The 21,402-nt window shown below is 42.2% G+C and overlaps 1 protein-coding gene across 1 annotated transcript in view; it reads left to right on the plus strand.

Moving 5' to 3' along the window:
- Positions 1 to 16,392: 16,392 nt before the first annotated feature.
- si:dkeyp-84f3.9 (zinc finger protein 616) overlaps positions 16,393 to 21,402 on the plus strand; it is a 29,813-nt gene continuing 24,803 nt past the window's right edge. Inside the window, exon 1 of the transcript XR_008602715.1 lies at positions 16,393 to 16,676. The gene's annotated coding sequence lies outside the window, so the exon portion shown is untranslated. The remainder of the gene's footprint in view (positions 16,677 to 21,402) is intronic.

The following is a 21,402-nucleotide window of genomic DNA, read 5'->3' on the forward strand; positions in this document are numbered from 1 at the left end:
TTGATTGTATACGCTTCGTTCTTTAAATTCTCAAAAAATGTTATACATGTTGATTCCAGGTTTTTTCATTTTTTGTAAAATAAATCAAGGAAATTCATGTTTCCTTTTTTGTAAGTCATATGGCACTAAAATTTTGTTGTACTGTATGAAATACATTTGATTTCTGTCTACTTCCAGCCTGTTTCTGTAGACATGCAGAACTTAACGTTGCATTCAGAAATTAGCCCACAGGGAGTGAAAATGTGATGGGAACAATAAACAGCCAGAAACTGCTTAGGGTTCAGAGGCTTAAGAAACAATCACCAACCCAAATCAGAGCTAACATGACTGGACTACTTGATGCTGCACCTGTTAATGAAGGTAACTGAAAATGTGTCATTTCAAATCACAATAAGTAGGACTTCAAGAAGCAGCTGCAACGCTGATAGACACAGAATAAAAACATGTACTGTTCTTGGTGTCAATAAAATTACTGCTTTAGAAAAGGGGAATATTATCTGTGATGTAATTCATTAGGATTTCAGGCAGGACATGTTAAAGTAAAAATGCCCGCAGTCAATTACTATTATCTATATTTTGGGCTATTCATTTAAAACAATTGTAATAAATTACAGAATCATTAGAACGGTTTTTCAAATACTTGTTTAAAAAAAAAAAAAAAAAAAAAAGCACCACTTACTTTGTAAAGATAAACAGTGGTACAAAGCTGCACAACTAGGTATTTCCAGCCATGATAACTTGTGGCAGCCACTGTAATGAGAGGAAGGACTGCTGGTGCAGACACTGCTTCAGACTGGACACATGATGGTTACAGCTGCTCAGCAGGTTGGTTTTAGGGTCTCTGTTGCCATGGTAATGGATACAGGTATGGTTACTGTAAAAGGAGCATTTCTTTGATCCCTGTTCTTGCAGACTCAATCACCTTGGCGGGGCAGACTTTCTGGAGGTACAGTATATCCATCAGATCATGTTTTTTTTTTTTTTTTTTTTAACCTGTAAATGCTGCAATCTTGAGCTAACAGGTTGGTTTGAAGTAGTCCCTGTGATGTGATCTAAGGTATATCTTGCACACTACTGAATTCAAGCGTTTACAATGGCCATTTGTTCTGGGTTAAAATTGTTTTGTTGATTTGAGTCAAAGGAAATCAGAATATGAAATGGGTTATCTTGAATACCTCTGTCAAGCAGGATTTTCTAATAAGCTTCTGCCACAAATGATTTAATGGATTGCAAGAAACAAGGACTGAAAATCTGCTCTTTTGTTATCCCAATCTGGATACAGAAAATTCTACATTACATCTACATTCTACATTACTTAATGTAAACCCTAGTTCTTTGATATCAGAATGATGTGTTTCATTCAGGTTCATATGAAAGAGTTAAAGCTGCTGAAAATGTTTTTGGCATAAAAACGTTCTCTGTCCTTTCTCCAAAGACATGAAAGCTGAGGCAACTCTGCCGTTGTAGCTTAGATCAACCATCAGAACACTCGCTGTCTGCAGCTGCACAGGCTGGCCAGGTACATAATTGTACACCACATTTCTCTCTGCAGTTCATGTGCCAGAGATTCTGATTAGGGCTGCTGATTTTCTGTCCAGAGGGAACCCGCTGCTCGGAGAGAGGAGACTTCACCCCCAGATAGTGAGACACATCTGGCAGAGATACGACCAGACTGCTTTCAGGGAAACGCCCAATGCCTGCTGTTATTCTCCCGGCTAGACACACATGCACCACTGGATACGGATACCCATCCATGGCCAAATGTCCTGCTGTATACCTTCTCTCCTCTCCACCTGATCTCCCCAGCTCTAATGAGAGTGATGGAGCAGAGCCTGTCTCTAATCCCGATAACTCCTCGGTGGCCATCCAAGCACTGGATCGCAGAGATAATTCAGCTTCTGGCAGGCAAACCATGGCCTTGACTTATTCACAGGCATCTTCTGCCCCAGGTGCGGGGGCAGATTTATCATCTTCAGCCAGACTGCATAGCTCTCTGGGCCTGTGAAAAGTGGATTTTAAATCACGTGTGCCTCTATTTTTAAGAGCCCTATCCACCTGCTCTCTACATGGTAAATGTTGGGTGTTTGAAGAGTAGTTGGATTATTAAATGATTGCTTTTCAGTGGTGAATGTGTTGTTTTCTGCAGAATTTGCTGTAAATGGGAGGCTTTTTCCACAATTACTTGAACCTTTTATTTGATGGATTTTTTTAGCCTGTAGGGTTTGGTGACAAACATGTGACAGTGCCCCCTGTTTTGCTGCATCATTGGGGGTGGAAGCACTCCCACAATCTAGGCCTCTGGTCCCATTGTGTGATCTGTCTGTCGTGTTAGTTGGCCTTTCTCACCACTCTTGTGAGCCAACTGAGGTGGTGGACAGGAAGCGTCCCTCTATTAAGACTTCTTACTGTTTTTGGCTCAAAACCTAATTGACTCCAGCTTAAGACATATCCTGTGTGGACTCCGAGAGTGTACGTGGCTCAAACTGTGAAATTCAGGAAGACCGATCAACTCTTTGTTTCTTAGGCTTTTCCCAATAGCTACAAACCATTTTTCTACCAGAGGTTTTCTCACTGGAGGCCATAAGGGCTTATTAATCTGGAGGGGTGTTATATCAGAACAGCTTCTTCCCCACTGCTGCAACTTAACAGCTGAACCATTCTCAGCTAAATACTGCACCTGTACAATATTTTTGCACTGTTGTCGTTTGCACTGCTTTGTATATAGATTCTTTTCTAGATGTATAATCTTCTCTAGATGTATAAATACCTATTTTTTCCCCATAGTTAATTTAGTATGCTCTTTTCCTTACTCCTAGAGTGACACGAACAGCTGAAACTAAATTCCTTGTATGTTGTATGTACTTTGCCTTCAAAGCTGATTCTGATTCTGATATCTGTATCTCCCATAATGAAATCCCATGTGATGTTAGAACACTAGGATACACAACGTAATCCCTGGTTCTTTGATAACAGAGTGATGTGTCCCACTTACACTTCCTTTCTTGCTCTAGACTCTAGAATAATTAATGTCCACAGTGTCTGTTATTTCTACATTTCCCTTTCATCGTCTATGTAAGCAGCTGTGCAATTTATTCTGGGAGCACCTTGATATGTTTTGAGAGACGGGCCGTTATGTTGGTCACTCCTCATCTGCATAAAATTCATCCACTCAATACCTCTGGAAACTAACTGATTCAGCAACTGCAGGGCTATTTGATGACCTGTTTACTTAGAGTAAGAGAAACTTTTAAAATGAGTCGCCATGTTGGTCAGGTTTGAAATCCAGGAGCAGACATCCCGCGAGTGACGTGTTTAGCCAATCAGGTGGAGTCAGTGTTTGTGCATTTGTGGGAGGTTGTAGCTTGTGCTGGTTTCCTGGAGACCACTTGTCAATCACCATTGTGACACTACCTAGCCGTTTGCCCACACTCCCCCTGTGGACACGTACCATAAGAAGGAGAGGTTAATCATGGTAATTTCAGGGGAGTGGAGGCCCGATCACAGCTCAACCTGTCTGTCAATGTGGTGTCATTGGAGCCTTTGAGTTGGTCTCACTGGGGGTGGTGCTGACAGCTTGCTGCAGGAAATTTCTACCTCTTGCACCACAATTAGTCATTTGATCTTCATTCAGAAGTTTTTAAATAGAGACTCCTCCTTTGATCATTTACAATGAAACTAGACTCAAAACAATAATTACTATTAAGTAATAAATTTTAAAAAAAGAACTTTGACTTCACGCAGCACTGGTCCCATCTGTTGTTAAACCTCTGGTTGCCAGCTCATGCTAAACCACAGCATCATGTACTATCCAGCTCCTTAGTAGCCTGGGCTGCTTGCCCAGAGCACAGCACATACTGTAAGTTAAAATATTGTATCTCTCGCTTCAGTAGACATCCTGTGTTCACAAAAAAGATATAAAAAGCTTGTTAAGCAGTGACTTTGCAATTGACACGCTTGAGTCTCTTTCAGGGTTTCTGAGATACCACCAGATTCCACGAGAAACTTCAACACATACACAAATTAGGTTGTTTATCTGGCCTGTCATCAATTACCAAGAGATGTAAGAGCTGCTGAATTAAAGCCAGTTTCCAGGCACCATAGGCAGGCTCTGATATACTATCTAATTGTGCAAGTAGAATATTGATGCCTGGTCTGATCATTATTTTTAAATAAATCAGGCAGCATCTCTGGGTATCCATTTTTTGGAGGGGTCACCAGTGAGGAAGGCTTGCTGCCATTGTGTGGACTGCAGGCAGAACACCACTGCCAGTGTTGAGCTGGTATGGATGGCATGCATTCTGTAGGAGCAGGAGTCAACCTTGGTCTATGGACAGCACCTGATTGCTGTAGAAACAAGCTCTTTGCATATCCAAGATCAACAGCAGCCAGATGCAGATAGATCTTGACTTGCAAGCTGTCATTCTGTGATATCCAAGAGTAGCAGAAAACCATGCCTCAAGATGGCTAAGTTAAAAAGAGAGACAAAAAAAGGTTTGCTGGTATTTTATGGTGAAGCTGTAGTGTGTGGGTACTAACTCAAAATGGAGCGTGAGTGCAAAGATCTGTCTCAGGGTGCAGAGATGAAACCTTGATGGAATTGTAATCCAACAGCAAAATCTGTTATAGGTCTGTACGTAACAGAATGTTCAGTACCAAAACTCAAAGCAGCGTCATTAGTATTACATTTGTACTTCACATGTACCTGAACAGAAATATTAAAACAACAAATTTTATGAGGTGTTGAAAAAAAATGTGCAGACTGAGTGAGGTCTGCAGCTGGACCCTCTTCATACAGACCATGCAGGCAGCACTATCCCCTGAGACAGGAAGCCACAGATGGCATCACACCAGTTTTTCAGTCATTACTACCTGGCGTTACCGTAACATGCTCAAACTCACCTGCGAGATCGCTTATTTTTGCTGTTAAAAAGATTAGAGATCAGAGACAACCAACAGAGTGAAGGATCGTACAGGACTTGCAGGCAGTCAACAAAGCCTCTAATGTTCCATATCCATTTACCATTCTGTCCCAGTCCTGTCTGATGTAAAATAGTTGTCACTCTAATGCATTTTTCACGGTTCCTGTGCACCCAGAGAGTCAATTTTGGTTTGCTTTCAACTTTGATGGCTAACCTTTACTCATTACCGTTGAAGCTACGCAGACTCTCCTACCATTTACAATGAATGTTTACGTGACAGCCTCTCATCCTAGTATTCACCCCAGGTTCTGCTCTTTTGAACTGCATTGGTGATCTTATGGTGTGCTCCAACCAAAGAACAGTGCACATCAGACACAGTAAAATTTTTACAATATTTCACACCGGGATCTCAAAACTCCAATTTGTAAAGCAGGAAGTGAACTTTTTGGGACACAGTGTCACCTCTCAGGGTGAAAACCTTGTCTCCAAAACACAATGACCATGCAAAACATTCCTAAGCCACCCACTAAGAAACAAATGTTGTAATTCTTAGGACTGTTCCTATTGCAGATCTTTTGTTCCTGACTATGCCATTCTTGAATCATCTCTAAATTCTCTCATATTTGGCACAAACACGCAGTCGTATGAAAAAAACATATGGACACAGGAAGCTGTTGATGCATTTGTCACTCATCCAATTCACTCAAACGGGATGAAAGAGATGGATATGTGACATCGGCACTCCTCCAGAGAAATGTTGACAAACTTAGGCCAGTTGTTTATTTCTCAGCTGAATTCAATGCTCTAACTGCAGGCCTTCCTCCTTGCCTGAGAGGTGTTGCAGCAGCTGAAAAAGCTGTCGAAGCTTCACAAGATATAGTGGGCTATTCTGAGGTCACCTTGCTCATTCCTCGTGCAATTTCTCTCCTTTTGCTTGAACAGAAAACATCACACCTTTCAGCACGTTTTCTCAGATACCATACCACCATTTTGGACATGTCCAATGTCACTGTTAAACATTGCATTGCTTTCAACCCTCTGTCTCTGTTCAACCGTTTGGCTGTGTTGGATGAGGTCCGCTCTCCTAGACCTGATCTCTACAACCCTCCCCTGGATAAAACTGATCCTGTTCATTATGTTGATGGCTCTGCTGCGGTGACCTCCTTGGTGACTCTGCCACGGGCAAGTCACGTGCATTCTTTGTCTTTGTGTCTGACCATGTGGTATTCTCTTCCCTTCTCACTACCCTGCACAGGAAGCTGAATTAACTGCTCTCACTACTGCATGCAAGATCACTGAGAGTAAGCCTGTGCTCATCTACACTGACTACAAGTATGCTTTGGGTATAGTGCATGATCTTGGTTCTCTTTGGAAACACAGAAATTTAAGATCAGATGACAAACACATTTTGCATTATGACAAAGTGGATGCTCTCCTACAGTCCATCCTATTACCATCTGAAGCTGCCATTTGCAAATGCCAGGCACACACCGCTAAATCAGAGTCAGTTTCACTAGAGAATATGTGAGCGGATGCAGCTGCCTCAACCACTCACATCACCACAGGACGTTGCCTCACAGATGGTTTCACTCCCATTGTCTCTCTGCTTAGCAGTCATTTGCTACACCTCAGGAGAAAGCTCGGTAGTGTTCATCAGGCTGCAAATTCACTCTTTATATTTGGTGGGGCTTTAATGGCAAGCCATTCTTACAGCCAAAACATTTCTACACCCATTATGCTAAGTTGACACATCATGGCACAAAACATATAATTAAAGTGAGGATGATAAAATTTACAGCACAACAAACCAAGTGACCCTGAATTACACTGACATCAACACTTCTTGGTCCTTGAGGACACATTACACACGAGCAGTTGACCAACTACCAACACTGGACAGTGATTAAGTGACCATGTGGACTGTCATAGCATCCATTCAGACATAAAGGATTCTGTAGTATTGGAGACACAACGTGTCGTTTAACAATTGTTTCTCTTATTATTGTTTTACCCATTTTGCTCACACTCACCAACTGGCTGCACTTCATGCAAAGTGTTGATCTCTCGACATTTACACCCACCACACTGACGACCCACAACCGTGTCCTGGCAGAACTGACACATTCATAGACACACTGTGGAAGCCCTGGATGTGGGAAGGCAGTGGTCTTCCATATCTAACAGAGCAAAACTCCTGTTGGTCTTTCCTGTCATTTACAATGAGGTAAGTAACTAAACAGATGGGGCTCTTAGCCCATGTTCCTACCTTAAGATCTGATAACATCTTTGTACTGTCTACTCAACCACAAAATCATTGCTTCCACATAGCCATAGAGGTGAGATTCCTTTATCAAGCCAAAGGCTTTAGTCAAAAGACTGTAAGGCCAACAAATTCACTTCTGAGTCGTGGCATGAACATAGTTAACTGGCTGGTACAATCAGATCAGACAGCTCACCCCTAAAACTAGGACATGCATCACCTTTCACTGCCAAGATAGTGCACCATTTATGGACGCACTTGCCAAATGCTCCTGATGAAGAAAATACCAGACATTTTGCTACAGATACTTCTTTTGCTACAGAATAGAATAGAATAGAATAGAATATTCTTTATTGTCATTATACAATGTATAACGAGATTGCAGAGCTTCTCCTTTACAGTGCAAGGAAATCTTAAAGTAGTGTAAAAACAGTCTATTTACATATATACAGTATAAATAACAGAGATAAATAACGGAGTGAATATAAATAGCAGTGAATGAGACAGTGGTGTATATTGCACAGATGCACTATGTTGTTGGCTTTGTGTGAGACCTGTGAGAGTTAAGAGTGGTGATGGCTCTCGGAAAGAAACTGTTTTTAAGTCTGTTTGTCCTCGCTTTAATTCATCTGTAGCGCCTTCCAGAGGGCAACAGATCAAAAAGGTGAGAACCGGGATGTGAACTGTCCTTGATAATGTTCTGAGCTCTGCTGAGGCACCGGGTGGGGTAGATGTCCATGAGGGAGGGGAGAGGACAGCCAACAATCCTCTGTGCTGCTTTGACTGTCCTCTGAAGCCTCGCTCTGTCTGCCTCAGTGCAGCTCCCGTACCAGGTGGAAACACAGTACGTCAGCAGGTTCTCTATGGATGAGCTGTAGAAGGCCAGCAGCAGCTTCCTGTCCAGGTTGTTTTTTCTGAGGACTCTCAGGAAGTGTAGCCGCTGCTGAGCCTTCTTTATGACAGCCGTGATGTTGCCTGTCCAGGAGAGGTCATCGGAGATCTGGACTCCCAGGAACCTGAATGTGTGGACTCTTTCCACACACTCGCCATTGATGTAGAGGGGGGGCGGGTCAGTTCTGTTCCTCCTGAAGTCCATGATGATCTCCTTTGTCTTTGAGGTGTTTAGTGTCAGGCTGTTTACTGAACACCAGGTTGTGAGTTTCTGGACCTCCTCTCTGTAGGCCGTCTCATCACCTTTTGAGATCAGACCGACCACTGTGGTGTCGTCAGCAAATTTGACGATGATGTTGTTTCTGTGGACCGGTCTGCAGTCATAGGTGTAGAGACAATACAGGAGGGGGCTCAGCACACAGCCCTGTGGTGTACCGGTGCTCAGTGTGCGGGTGGAGGAAAGATGGGGGCCAAGTCTCACAGACTGGGGTCTGTTGGTTAAGAAGTCCTTAATCCAGCTGCATGTGAGAGGGGGGAGGCCCAGGGTGTCCAGATACAGTCACACGTCACTCAATTTCCCACAGTTATCCACAATCATTTTATCTTTTATTATGTGCTACTGTCTGTCAGATCCCTCTCTTACCTTTTGTTGTCACACCTTGATCGATAGATAGATCGATAGATAGATCGATAGATAGATCGATCGATAGATAGATAGATAGATAGAACCTTCTCAGTGTTACAGCAGCAAATAAAAAAACAGTACAAAGAAAAGAGTAGCACACAATGCACACAGTGCACAGATATAGATAGATACTTTCTCCTTTTCAAAGAAATATAAATGTTTACAGAAAAAATTCTGTGAAATTGCACATAGTGTCCTTATTTACATTTTCATTACACAGTTTGTGATTAAACCGAACTCCTGGGTTCGGGCTTGATCATACAGTCTGACTGCAGCAGGAAGGAAGGACCTGCAGTATCTCTCCTGCAGAATGAAGCAGTCTGTCACTGAAGGAGCTGCCCACTGATGTTACTATTTCCTGCAGGGGATGAGAAGTGATAGACAAAAGCTTTGTCGTCATGCTCCTGTCTCCCACCACCTCCGCAGGATCAAGGGGGCAGCCCAGGACAGAGCTGACTTTCTTAAATAGTTTGTTGAGTCTCTTCCTGTCTGCAGCTGTGATGCTGCTGCTCCTGCAGATCACTCCATACAGGATGACTGATGCCACCATAGAATCATGGAAGGTCCTCAAAAGTGCTCCCTGCACCCAGAAGGACCTCAGTTTTCTGAGCAGGTGGAGTCTGCTCTGATCCTTCTTAGAGAGTTTCACAGCCACAGCCAGAGGCTGTGACTAGTGGCAGTGCTTTCCTCTCCTCCATGTCTGGGGTTCTCTCTCTCTCCTAGGTGTGCATTGGTGCAGGCTTGGCAGCAGGTGCAGCTCATCCGGTAATCAGCAGATCAAGTGCAGGTGGGAGACATCTAATCAGCTACTCCGGATCCTCTATAAACCCTGAGGCCATTCTACATCCTATGCCAGACTGTGAAGCTTACTTCAGTTAGTGTTGTGAATAGTTCAGTCTGTGCCACATTTCTGTTCCTGCAAGTAATCTTGTTTTCTTGTCTAGAACTGACTGCTGCGGTCACCTGGCTCTCCTGGCTTCCCGCTTGGTTGTTCTTTTGGCTCCAGTTGGTTCTCTGGAAATTCTTCGTATTCTGGAAGGAAAACACCTGCTGCCAGCCTCGCTTTCTCTAAAAACCTGCCACGCCACCTGAGACGCCATTAATGCCACTTTCCAATGCTTGGCAACCAGTCTTCCCTCCATGGACGCCAACACTCCACCACTGGCTACCGGAACACCTGGGAAGCGATTCATTCCTCCTATTTGGACTGGCTGGATAAAGGCATCCAGTATTGACTTTCCACCGTCTCTGTCAGTTAAGTTCACAGGCCCTGACATTACCAGACTTGCTTTATTAATCAGCTTCTGGTTTTCATTTGTTTAGACCGCTTAAGTATTGTATTTCTGCTCGTTTAATATTTAACTTTGGGTTAATTTATGTCAGGGAGTTCAGAAATAAAATTGCTGTGGGTTTTGAGTTGTTGTTCTGGTGTTTATATTTAGTTGTTTTCCTGCCTTGGTGTTCCCAACTGTGGGTTAACCTTATTTATATATTATATTTATATAGATCCTGTCCTTAGTCTGTCAAACCACAAGAGGGTATCTCGATCTGCTCCGCCTTCGGTGGCCTTGGTTGATCCGGTTATATTTACTTCTAGTTCCGGTTTACTTTTGTAATTCTTTTGCTTTTTCTTATTTCCTATTGTAAATAAAATCATTTATTGACTACTGTCATTTCCTGCACTTGAGCCTCTGTACCTGCCACAACAAGAGTGTGTTGGTGTTAGCAGTCCAGTTTATGAAGTGAACACCCAGGTACCTGTAGAGTCCACAATCTCAATGTCTGTTCCCTGGATGTTCACTGGTGAAGAAGTGTGTATGTTCCTGCTAAAATCCACCACCGGTTCCTTGGTTTTCACCACACTGATCTGGAGGTAGTTCAGCAAGCACCAGTCCACAAAGTCCCGGTTAAGTTCTCCTCTCCATCCGTGATGAGGCTGATGATGGAGTCGTCCAAACTTCTGAAGGTGGTGGTTTATGGTGTGATGAGAGAAACCTGCAGTGTCGAGAATGAAAAGAAAGGGGGCGCAGACAGTCCCCGGCGGGGCCCCCGTACTGCAGACCACAGCGTCCGACACAGTCCCCCTGCCCTCATAAATTGTGGTGGGTTGGTGAGGTAATCTAGCAAGATTCTCACGGTGCTCTTTCCTCCAGGTGTGAGGTATCTGTGCAGGAGGTAGATCACTGCATCATCAACCCTGATGCTGGGTTGATAGGCAAACTGCAGTGGGTCCATTGATTAGCTCACCAGGGGTTGCAGATGACAAAGGAGTAAGGAGGGGTGGTGCAGCAGGGGGTGCAGACAAATGCAGTGGTGGGCTGGGGGAGTGGTGGCTGGCTGTTCAAACCTGTTAAAAAGGTGTTCAGGTCATTCACCCACTCCACTTCAGTCTTTGGGTCTTTGCGGCCAGAGATGGTTTTCAGGCCCCTCCAGGCCCTGCAGACATTTTTCTGCAGCAGCTGATCCTCCATCTTCTTCCTGTAGCTGCATTTCCCCTCTCTGATCTTCCTCCTCAGTTCTCTCTGCACAGTCCTCATCTCCTCCATTTGTCCTTTATGAGATCCTTTATATCAGGAGTAATCAAGGGTTTGCTGTTAGCCAAACAACATACAGTGCTGGTGGTGTAAGGTTGTTGATGCCCTCCCTGTGATCCTCACAGAACACTTCCCACATAGTCATGTCAAAACAGTCCTTGACAGCTTCCTCAGCTTCCTCAGACTATCTCTTGACTATGCAGGTGACAGCTGGCTGTCTGTGTACTAGAAGTTTGTACACAGGAAGGAGGTGAACCAGGTTGTGATCAAATTTTCCAAGGGGTGGAAGAGAAGATGGTGTATATGCCTCCTTGGTGTTGACTTTAAAAAAGACCCAGTATTTTATTATCTCTGGTGTGGCAGGTGATGTACTGAGTGAATGTGGGTAGTGTGGACGATGGAGAGGCATGATTCCTCACTGTCCTCAAGCTTGTTTTATGCTTTCCGCATCAGTGAGGTCTGTGCGGCTATGTGCGGACAAATTACATAATTTTAGTAGCCACGCCCCCTCGAACGGCCCTTCTCACGGGGAAAACTTCTGCGTCGTGCACCTCCACATTTTTCTAACTATGCGGATGGAGCCGCTCGGAAAAACATGGCAGAGGACCAGGACCTACTCGCAGCTGAAGTCCAGAAATACGGGCATTTATATGATTCATCGCAAAGAGATCCCCCGTGACAACTAGGTTATGAACAATTCATGGTATGAATTTAAAACTAACAGCTGAAATGCAACTAATCGATAAAATGCCATATTGTAAGCGGTGTAAACAATGGCAGACTTCTTCTACTCTAGTACTAGAGTAGACTAGGTAAATGTGTGTTTGCGATACACTGCCCCCTGCAGTTTGGGAGCAGACGACGCACGGAATATAAAGCCACACGTTCTCTCGTGCGGATTTCTATGCGGTTCTTTCTTGTGGAGAGCATATCTCAGCCTTCACTGTGACTGGCTGCTGCTGAACAACAGGCTTGTATGATGGGGGAGCAAGACAAGGTTGTGGTCTGACCTGCCGAGTCGGGGCAGGGAGAAAAGGGCGATTCCCCCCCACCCCCTTTCTTCTTTCCGTGTGGAAGCAGGGGAGAATCACGGTGGAGTCTGACATCATACCGTGGAGCCACGTCTCCATAAAACACATAATACTGGTCTCCTTATACTCACTCTTGCTCCTGATGAGGGCTTCCAGTTCGTCTATCTTATTTGCCAGGGATCTCACGTTCCCCATGATGACGGCAGGAATGCAGGGCTTAAACCTCCTCTTCTTCATCCTTACTTTAACGCCTGCTCTGCAGCCATAGCGGTGCCTCCTAATTGTCCCCGGCATGGATGGCTTTTCTCCGCAATTGAGGGCTGGCTGCCTCAAGGCAATCAGCTGTTCTCGTGTGTGAACAATGCAAGCGGTGATGCGGCCCTGGCCTCATGTCATGAGGGCCGACATGAGTACGGTGAAATTATTCTACCACTTGAACTAAACCATTCTTTATAAATGCTCATTTAAAAGAACAACTAAAAATTGTGCTGTCAGTGGCCTCATTATGATCAATCACACCAAGAGCTTTCCTTAAATCTTTTATTTGACTTGTTTAGGTGTCAAGCTATAAGTTCAACAATGTCTGACATCATTTATATGTTTAGTCTTGTTTTTATGGTCTATTTACCAGGAGTACATATATATTAGCAATGGGTCATAATGGATTGTTTAGAAATCATAAAACTACTAAAAGATGTCTGAAAGTGTAACTGATGGACATCTGGATGTCAGCCACTTTGAGTCCTCCTTTCTAAGAATCCTTCCTGAATTCTGCTCACGTTCTTCAAGACCAGCTTGGAGGCTCCACTCTGTCCACTGCATCCATGACCTGATCACCTATAATTATTGTTTTGTTAAAGGTGTATTTACTTTTTGGTCCAAGCCCTACCTATTTAAATGATTGTCCCACCCAAATAGTACTTAAATGAGTTAAAGATTTAAAGGTCTATTTTACCCAAGAGGTACTTCTCTATGAGCAAGTTATGGTTTTCAAAGGTTTATACCACTCTAAAAGTATGTTACTAAACTGTGTTTTTTGTCTTATTTCTCTCTTTTTTGAATTTATTCCTATATTATTTGGTCTAGATTTGTGTATATATATTTATCCCTATTCTTTATTATGTCATTGTTGCACCACCTGCTCTACGTGCCTTTTTAATTGCCCCCTGGCGACAAATAAAGTTTTCTGAATCTGAATCTGAAAGTACTTTTCTAATAAACAAGTTATGCTTTTTAAAGGTTTATTTCACCCAAATAGAGTTGTTGTATTTTTGTTTGTTTTGTTTTTCCAAATTTCAAAGGTTTATTCCACCCAAATAGTACTTTTTTTTTTTAAATGAATGAATTACAGTTTTAAGGTGTATTTCACCCAGTCAGTACTTTTCTAACAGGAGTTATGATTTTTAAAGGCTTATTTATTTCACCCACCAACAAAGTATTTTTCTTAAATCAAAGTATAGTGTTAAACATTCATTTCACCCAAATTTTTAACAAATAAGTTATATTGTATTCCATCCATGGTTCTTTTTTTTTTGCCTCAGTTTGTGAGCTCTTTGGAGTAACAAAAACATGGCTGATAAGTTATCTTGACCAAAAGAAGAGTTCTTGAAAAACACGGGTCCGAGAAATGTGGCCTCCTCAGCTGCCAGACACACAGTACTTGACTTGTATTTATTTTTAAGATGATTATACGCAGAGAGTAAATACAGAACGTGGCAGTAATGCAACAATCGCGTATGCCAAATGCCATCAAACCTCAAAGATGAAGAAAAGAAATAAAGAAAGAGTCAGAACAGACTTTCTAAATTTTAAAAGACATTTTTTAATCGATTACTGTGCCCAAATAGTACTTGAATGAGCTATAGTTAGGTATATTATATAGCAGGTATATTTTACCTAAAAAGTACTTCTAATAAACGAGTTTTGGTTTTTAAATGTTTACTCCACTCAGTAAGTACAGTTCTAACAGAGGAGTTATGATTTTTAAAGGTTTACTTATTCTACCCATAAAATATTTTTCTAAAAACAAGATATAGTTTTAAAGATTTATTCCACCCAAATTTTTAACCAATAAGTTATACAAACCCCAATTCCATTGAAGTTGGAGCATTGTGTAAAACATAAATAAAAACAGAATATAATGATTTGTAAATCTTTTTCAACTTATATTCATTCGAATACACTGCAGAGACAATATATTCAATTCAATTCAATCCAGTTGCATTTTATTTATATAGCGGCAATTACAATTCAGGTTGTCGCAAGATGTTTTACAGAACCCATATGCCTGAACCCCCAGAGCAAGCCCCAAGGTGACAGTGGCAAGAACAAACTCCCTTTTTACGTGAAGAAACCTTGAGCAGAACCCGGCTCTTATGGAGGACCCATCTGCCTGCTGGCCGCCAGGTTGAGAGGAACAGAAGAGGTAGAGGGGGAGGGACGGGAGAAGAGTGGGGGTGGGAGACAAGGAAACATATAACACACACTGGGATACATGCATGGTAAGTGTAATATAGGTGATACATACAAAGTACAAGCCAACACTGAAACCGATTCATAAGTCTACTATTATGGGGTAAGGCTCTGGCATTAAATATACTGCGTATTTTGCTGGTAGTAACGCGCCAACAGTGTGTGGATGAGCATATCAGGTATAGTAAGGGTGATGCAGAGTAGATTGATGGAAACGGCAGCGGGAAGCAGTGGGCTGGAGGAAAGAATGCATTAGCAGCCCACAGTGGACATGACGGAGACTAAGCCAGTTGGTGGGACATCAGCCACAGATCAGAAGCATCCGGCTCTGGGATCAGGGACACTCGAAGAAAGGACACAGGGGGACACAAAGTGAATGCACTGCAATGATGGTATATATAGTAAATACATAGGTAATGACAGAAGGGCTCAGTGCATCAAGAGAGGTCACTCAGCAGGCTAGGCCTATAGCAGCAGAACTAGGGGTGTAACAGAGTGATGTCGAAGAAGAAGTCAGTTTGGCCCCGTACATGTGGACTCTAGCTGACCCCATCAGGGTCACCCGAGTCATCCCTAACTATAAGCTTTGTTATAAATGAAGGTTTTAAGCCTGGTCTTAAAAATAGAAAGGGTGTCCACCTTCCAAACCCAAACTGGGAGCTGGCTTCACAGGAGAGGAGCTGATAACTGAAGGCTCTGTCTCCCATTCTACTTTCAGGAATTCTGAGAAGTACAAGTAAGCCTGCAGTCTGACAGCGAAGAGGATGATATGGTACTATGAGGTCTTTAAGATACGATGGAGACTGGTCATTAAGAATTTTATGTGTCAGGAGAAGGATTTTAAATTCAATGACGAGAAACCAATATAGGAGAAATATGATCTCTTTTGCTAACTCCTGTCAGTATTTTTATGTTCAAATTCAAATTGATAAACCAGCTGGAACATATTGCAGGCATCAAATTCAAAAGGAGTGAATATTTGCTACCCCCCCCCCCCAAAAAAAAAACAGTAAAGTTTATCAGCTTCAACGTTAAATATCTTGTCTTTTTAGTGTATTTGACTGGATATAGGTTGATAAAGATTTACAAATCACTGTATTCTGTCTTTTAATTTAATTGAAAACTGGGGTATATACTTTCAGTTCATCAATGTTTGTTTTATTGTGTCTGTGGGCTAGGAAAACTTACTCCTGTTTTAAAGGTTTACTCCACTAAAATCATACTTTTCTAAAAAGCAAGATATGATCTTAGATACTTATTTCCACTGAAAGGACTTCATAAACAAATAGGTTGTAGTTTTATTCCATATATGGTTTCTTTTTTTGCCAGTGTCTGTGGGCTACAAATGCCAACTCCTACTTGCAATAAAAACAAATGGCTGCCATGTTATCTGGCCCATATAAAGAGTTCATAGAAATCAAGGGTCCTGGAAATCAGCTGCAGATGCACGTTGCGCGTCTTGTTTTTATTTATGATGGATGATTACAAACCGGGGGAGAATAAATACAGAAGGTGGCAGTAATGCAACAATCGCGTATGCCAAATGCCGTCAAACCTCAAAGACGAAGAAAAGAAAAATAAAAGGAAGAAGAAGAAGAACAGACGCGCTGCCATGGGGCTCTCTGCTGGAGGGGCGTGCCTTGAGCGCGCATGCGCCATGCGAGCCATTCCTCTGTGCTGCAGCTGCAGCTCTCGGCTCGGTGCTCTACCTCCTGGCACAGCATCACATTTGTTCACCACAGAGCTGCCGAGCCGAACCTCGTTTCTCCCTCTCCGGAGAGTTTCTGCCTCTCATGGACAGATGTCTGCAGAGCTTTCTCCTCTTCTCCTTCCGCCCTCCCAGGTTTGGTGATTCCTCTTCGACGGAAAACGCTCCGGTGGCCGGTGAGTACGTGAAAACACCAACAGGCGGGCGGGCGGTTGCTGTGCAGCTCCATAGGTCACCATAGCTAGCTCGCAAACGATACTTCTCCCTTTCTCCGGCCTACCCAGGAACGTGGTCAGCCGTCTGCTACGGGTTAGCTTTGACTAGCAGCCCCCTCCTGTGATGTCTGGTCGAAGACTCGGGCTATGTGAGAGCCAGGGCCAGATGTCAAGCTAGCTAACGTAGCCGAAAAATTGTGTTATCCTGCCATAAACGGTTGCGCGGACGAGTGACTAACTCAGACTATGTGTTTGTTAGCGGTGTTTCCAGTATTAGCAAGCTAACGCCACTTCATATCTCAACTATCCTGTTCTCATTGCGTTAATGTGTTGTTGTGTCTCTGACCACCTCATGGCAGTTTGGATTATTGCGTTCTTGTCACATGCTTCACCGGATTGTGCAAACTAGGCTGTCTGAACTGTGTATTTCTACCACAAATCAAGGTTAACAAGTGTAATTTGATGCTGCTGTCTTGTTGCGATCACCTGATTAACTAAATTTTGAATTTTGAAGGTGCCGTTAAGAGTATAAGAACCCAAACGTGCCCCAAAATGGCTGACATCTTTAATGAGGGCAAAACTTTAACCACAGTTCAAATAAATTACTTTATGCACGATTTCATTTGTATTTTCATGGAGAAATTCTATATTACTTAACGGTTACTGTAAGCCTGTGACCGTAACCCAAGTGTGTGAGCCAGGGTTACAGCTAATGATTATTTTTGTTGTCGATAATACTCTGTTATTTGACTTGTTGTCAGAAAGTAGTGTTGAAATGTTGATCAGTTTTTCCCAAAGCCCAAGATGACAAACGTCTTGCATTGTCCACACCCCAAAGATATTTAGTTCTGTCTTAGAAGGAGTGTAAAAAACAGAAAATGGTCTCATTTAAGAAGCTATAACCAGACATGTTTTCACTTTTTTCTTTAAGAAAAACACTCAAACTGAGCAATCGGTTATCAAAAGAGTTGGGGATTAAGTTCATTGTTGACAATATTGGATTGATCCATTAATCGTGGCGCCTCTAGTGTGTAAGATAACTACATGCATTAGCTAAAATCAGCCATAGTTAGAAATCACAATGAACATGTTTTTTTTTTTTAGCTTTCTTTTAATTTATGCTGCATTATATTTGAAAAAAGCTAAATATTTGAAAAACACTTAAATACGATACTTTGTTTTTCTGCACAATATGAAAAAAATGCAGGATTTTTTTAACCTGATGACTTGAAAAACTCTCTTTGGAAAGACTTAATCATTCTACAATGAGCTGGGTTACTCAGTAGGGGATTGAAAATACTAAATATTTTTTAAAAAGCACTCCACAATACTGTCAGATGTGCCACTATATTTAAGAGGGAATTATTTGTAGTTTTTACTCTGACATTTGCATGGAAGCTACAATTAGTCTCTTCACATTATTTATAAAACAAACATATTGGCATCCCATAAATTCTGATGCATCAAGGAAAAATGATAAACTCATTTAAAAAAAATGCACCGATCAGGCATATGATTATAAACACCTACCTAATATTGTGTTGGTCCCCTTTTTGCTGCCAAAACAGTCCTAACCTGTCGAGGCATGGACTCCACTAGACCCTGAAGGTGTGCTGTGGTATCTGGCACCAAGATGTTAGCAGCAGATCTTTTAAGTCCTTGAAGTTGCGAGATGGGGCCTCCATGGATTGGACTTGTTTGTCCAGCACATTCCACAGATGCTCAATTGGATTGAGATCTTGGGAATTCGAAGGCCAAGTCAACACCTCAAATTCGTTGTTGTGCTCCCCAAACCATTACTGAACCATTTTTGCTTTGTGGCATGGCGCATTATCCTGCTGAAAGAGGTCACAGCCATCAGGGAATACCGTTTCCTTGAAAGGGTGTACATGGTCGACAACAATGCTTAAGTAGGTGTTAAGTGTCAAAGTAACATTTACATGGATGGCAAGACCCAAGGTTTCCCAGCAGAACATTGCCCAAAGCATCACACTACCTCCGCCAGCTTGCCTCCTTCCCATAGTGCATCTTGGTGTCATATCTTCTCCAGGTAAATGATGCACACACACCCAGCCATCCATCCAAGCGATCTAAAAGAAAATGTGATTCTGCAGACCAGGCCACCTTCTCCCATTGTCCGATTTTGATGCTCACATGCCCATTGTTGGCACTTTCAGTGGGGCACAAGAGTCAACATGGTCACCTTGACTGGTCTGCAGCTATGCAGCCTTCTATGCAACAATCTGTGATGTTCTGTGCATTCTGACACTTTTCTGTCACAACTAGCATTAACTTTTTCAGTAATTTAAGCAACAGTAACTTGTCTGTTGGATTGGACAACACGGGTTAACCTTCTCTCCCCACGTAATCACTGAGCCTTGGCCACCCATGACCCTGTGACTGGTTCACCACTGTTCCTTCCTTGGACCACAGTTGATAGATACTGAGCACTGCAGACCGGGAACACCCCACGAGAGCTGCAGTTTTGAAGATGCTCCGACCCAGCCATCTAGCTATCACAATTTGGTCTTTGTCAAACTCGCTCAAATTGTTACGCTTGCCCTTTTTTCCCTGCTTCTAACACGTCAACTTTGAGGAAAAATTGTTCACTTGCTGCCTAATATATCCAACCCACTAACAGGAGCCATGATGAAGAGATAATCAGTGTTATTCACTTCACCTGTCAGTGGTCAGAATGTTATGCCTGATCGGTGTAAGTGTGTTATGGTCTGCAAATATTGTTTAAAAAAAAAAAAAAAAAAAAACTGACATTGCACTGGACTGTTGACCCTAAGTACTTAAAATCCTCTGCCATCTTTTTCTTCACTCTCTGCAACCTCACCCTTCCACTTGGGTCCCTCTCATTCACACACATATTCTGTCTTGCTGCAGCTAACCTTCATTCCTGTCCTTTCCAGGGCATATCTCCCCCTCTCTAGACTTTCCTCCACCTGCTCTCTGCTCTCACTACAGATCAAAGTGTCATCTGCAAACATCATAGTCCATGGAGATTCCTGTCTAACCTTATCTGTCAGCCTGCCCATCACCACAGCGTAAAAAGAAGGGGCTCAGAGCTGATCCTTGATGCAGTCACACCTCCACCTTGAACTCTTCTATTACACCTACAGCACACCTCACCACTGTCTTACAGCCCTCATACATGCTCTGCACCACTCTAACATATTGCTCTGCCACTCCAGACTTCCTCATGCAAGTTAATTTGCCTTTATTTACAGTGCACTTGCTGCTATTTGACTATTGCACATACACACATTGCACTGTTGATGCTGAAACAGTATATTTTGCAGCCTTGGTTATAAAGTAAATCTGTTTAACTAGGAATTGTTATTCCTCCTCACACTAGTTATGAAGCATCATGAAGGGACTCACACATTGGACACAGGATGAGTGACCTTATTGCCTCATTTAAAAAAAAACAAACTGTCTACCAGGTAGGGCATTAAGCTGATTAAACCCAAATAGGATTCTTTTCATACATTTTTCTTTTAAATTTGTTAACCAAATGATTTTATACAATGACACATCCATTTAAAACTAGAGTTAAACTCTTAAAATTTCATTTTCAATGCAGATATTTCCTTTAAGTTTGAGGTTTTCCCGTACTGCAAAAAATAATTTGTCCCTTCACCCCTCCATCTGTCCAGTCCACTGTGCCTGTTCTCCATTTTATTCATTATTTGCAATATGTAAAGCCAATATACAAACATGAAACTATAAAAAATGACTTAATTTAAATAAACAAAGTCTCAACAGATGGTGATTAGACTTAAGTCAGAAATAAGCGTGCATTTCCCATAGATACTTCAGGAAAATATCCTTCCAGTGCCATGAAGAATAAACCTTATGGGTGCTGTCTGTTAAATCAAAGTAAGAACATAAATGTAGGAGTGAAATCAGTCTCATAGACTGCAGGACATGGTTAACAAAATTTTGGGTGACATCGCAGCTACAGATGTCCTCAAATCAGAGACATTCTTCAGGCTCTCCACATCAAAATTGAGAGGTCCGCGCTGCACAAGTGCTACTGAAGTGTTCATTCAATCCAATCCAGTTCCAGCCACAGTTGGCTGATGGTGATGTAGGAACCAGTTTCCAAGGAAGCAGCACAGGATTTGAGAAGCGAAACTGTCGTCATAGGGTGGCCAAAAAATCAGAAATTGCACGGAGAAAAATATATACAGGTAGAAAACAGCATTGTTTTAGTGTGTATATTTTAGAAAGCATTGATTTTACTCCCCATTTCTGCTCTATGATAGCAAAATACCTTCGGTAGCAGATAACTTTAACCAAATTACAGCCGAGAAACATTGAGGGGTTCGTTTGATTCAGGTAACATAAAAATGCTACAAATGAAATGCACGTCTGTCAGGATTTGGAAAGTAAATCTGTTAAACTAGAAATTGTTATTGGTTTTGGGAAGACTACAATATTAATATTATATTCAATGGATAATAGATTTGAAATATGTGGTGGAGCATGCACAGATGAGACGCCATCAAAAATATTAATTGTATATTATGATCGGAAGATGAAAACTTAAAGGTGTAAAGTGCTTTCAGCATCTTTATTTTTAAGTGCAACATAAGATACAATTTAAAACACCTAAAACTGCGATTGCAGTAAGTTAAATATATGTAGAAATAATTTTTAATTTTTTTATTTCCCA

Source organism: Amphiprion ocellaris, chromosome 9 (assembly GCF_022539595.1).
Source record: "Amphiprion ocellaris isolate individual 3 ecotype Okinawa chromosome 9, ASM2253959v1, whole genome shotgun sequence".
In the NCBI taxonomy this organism is placed as follows: Eukaryota; Metazoa; Chordata; class Actinopteri; family Pomacentridae; genus Amphiprion; species Amphiprion ocellaris.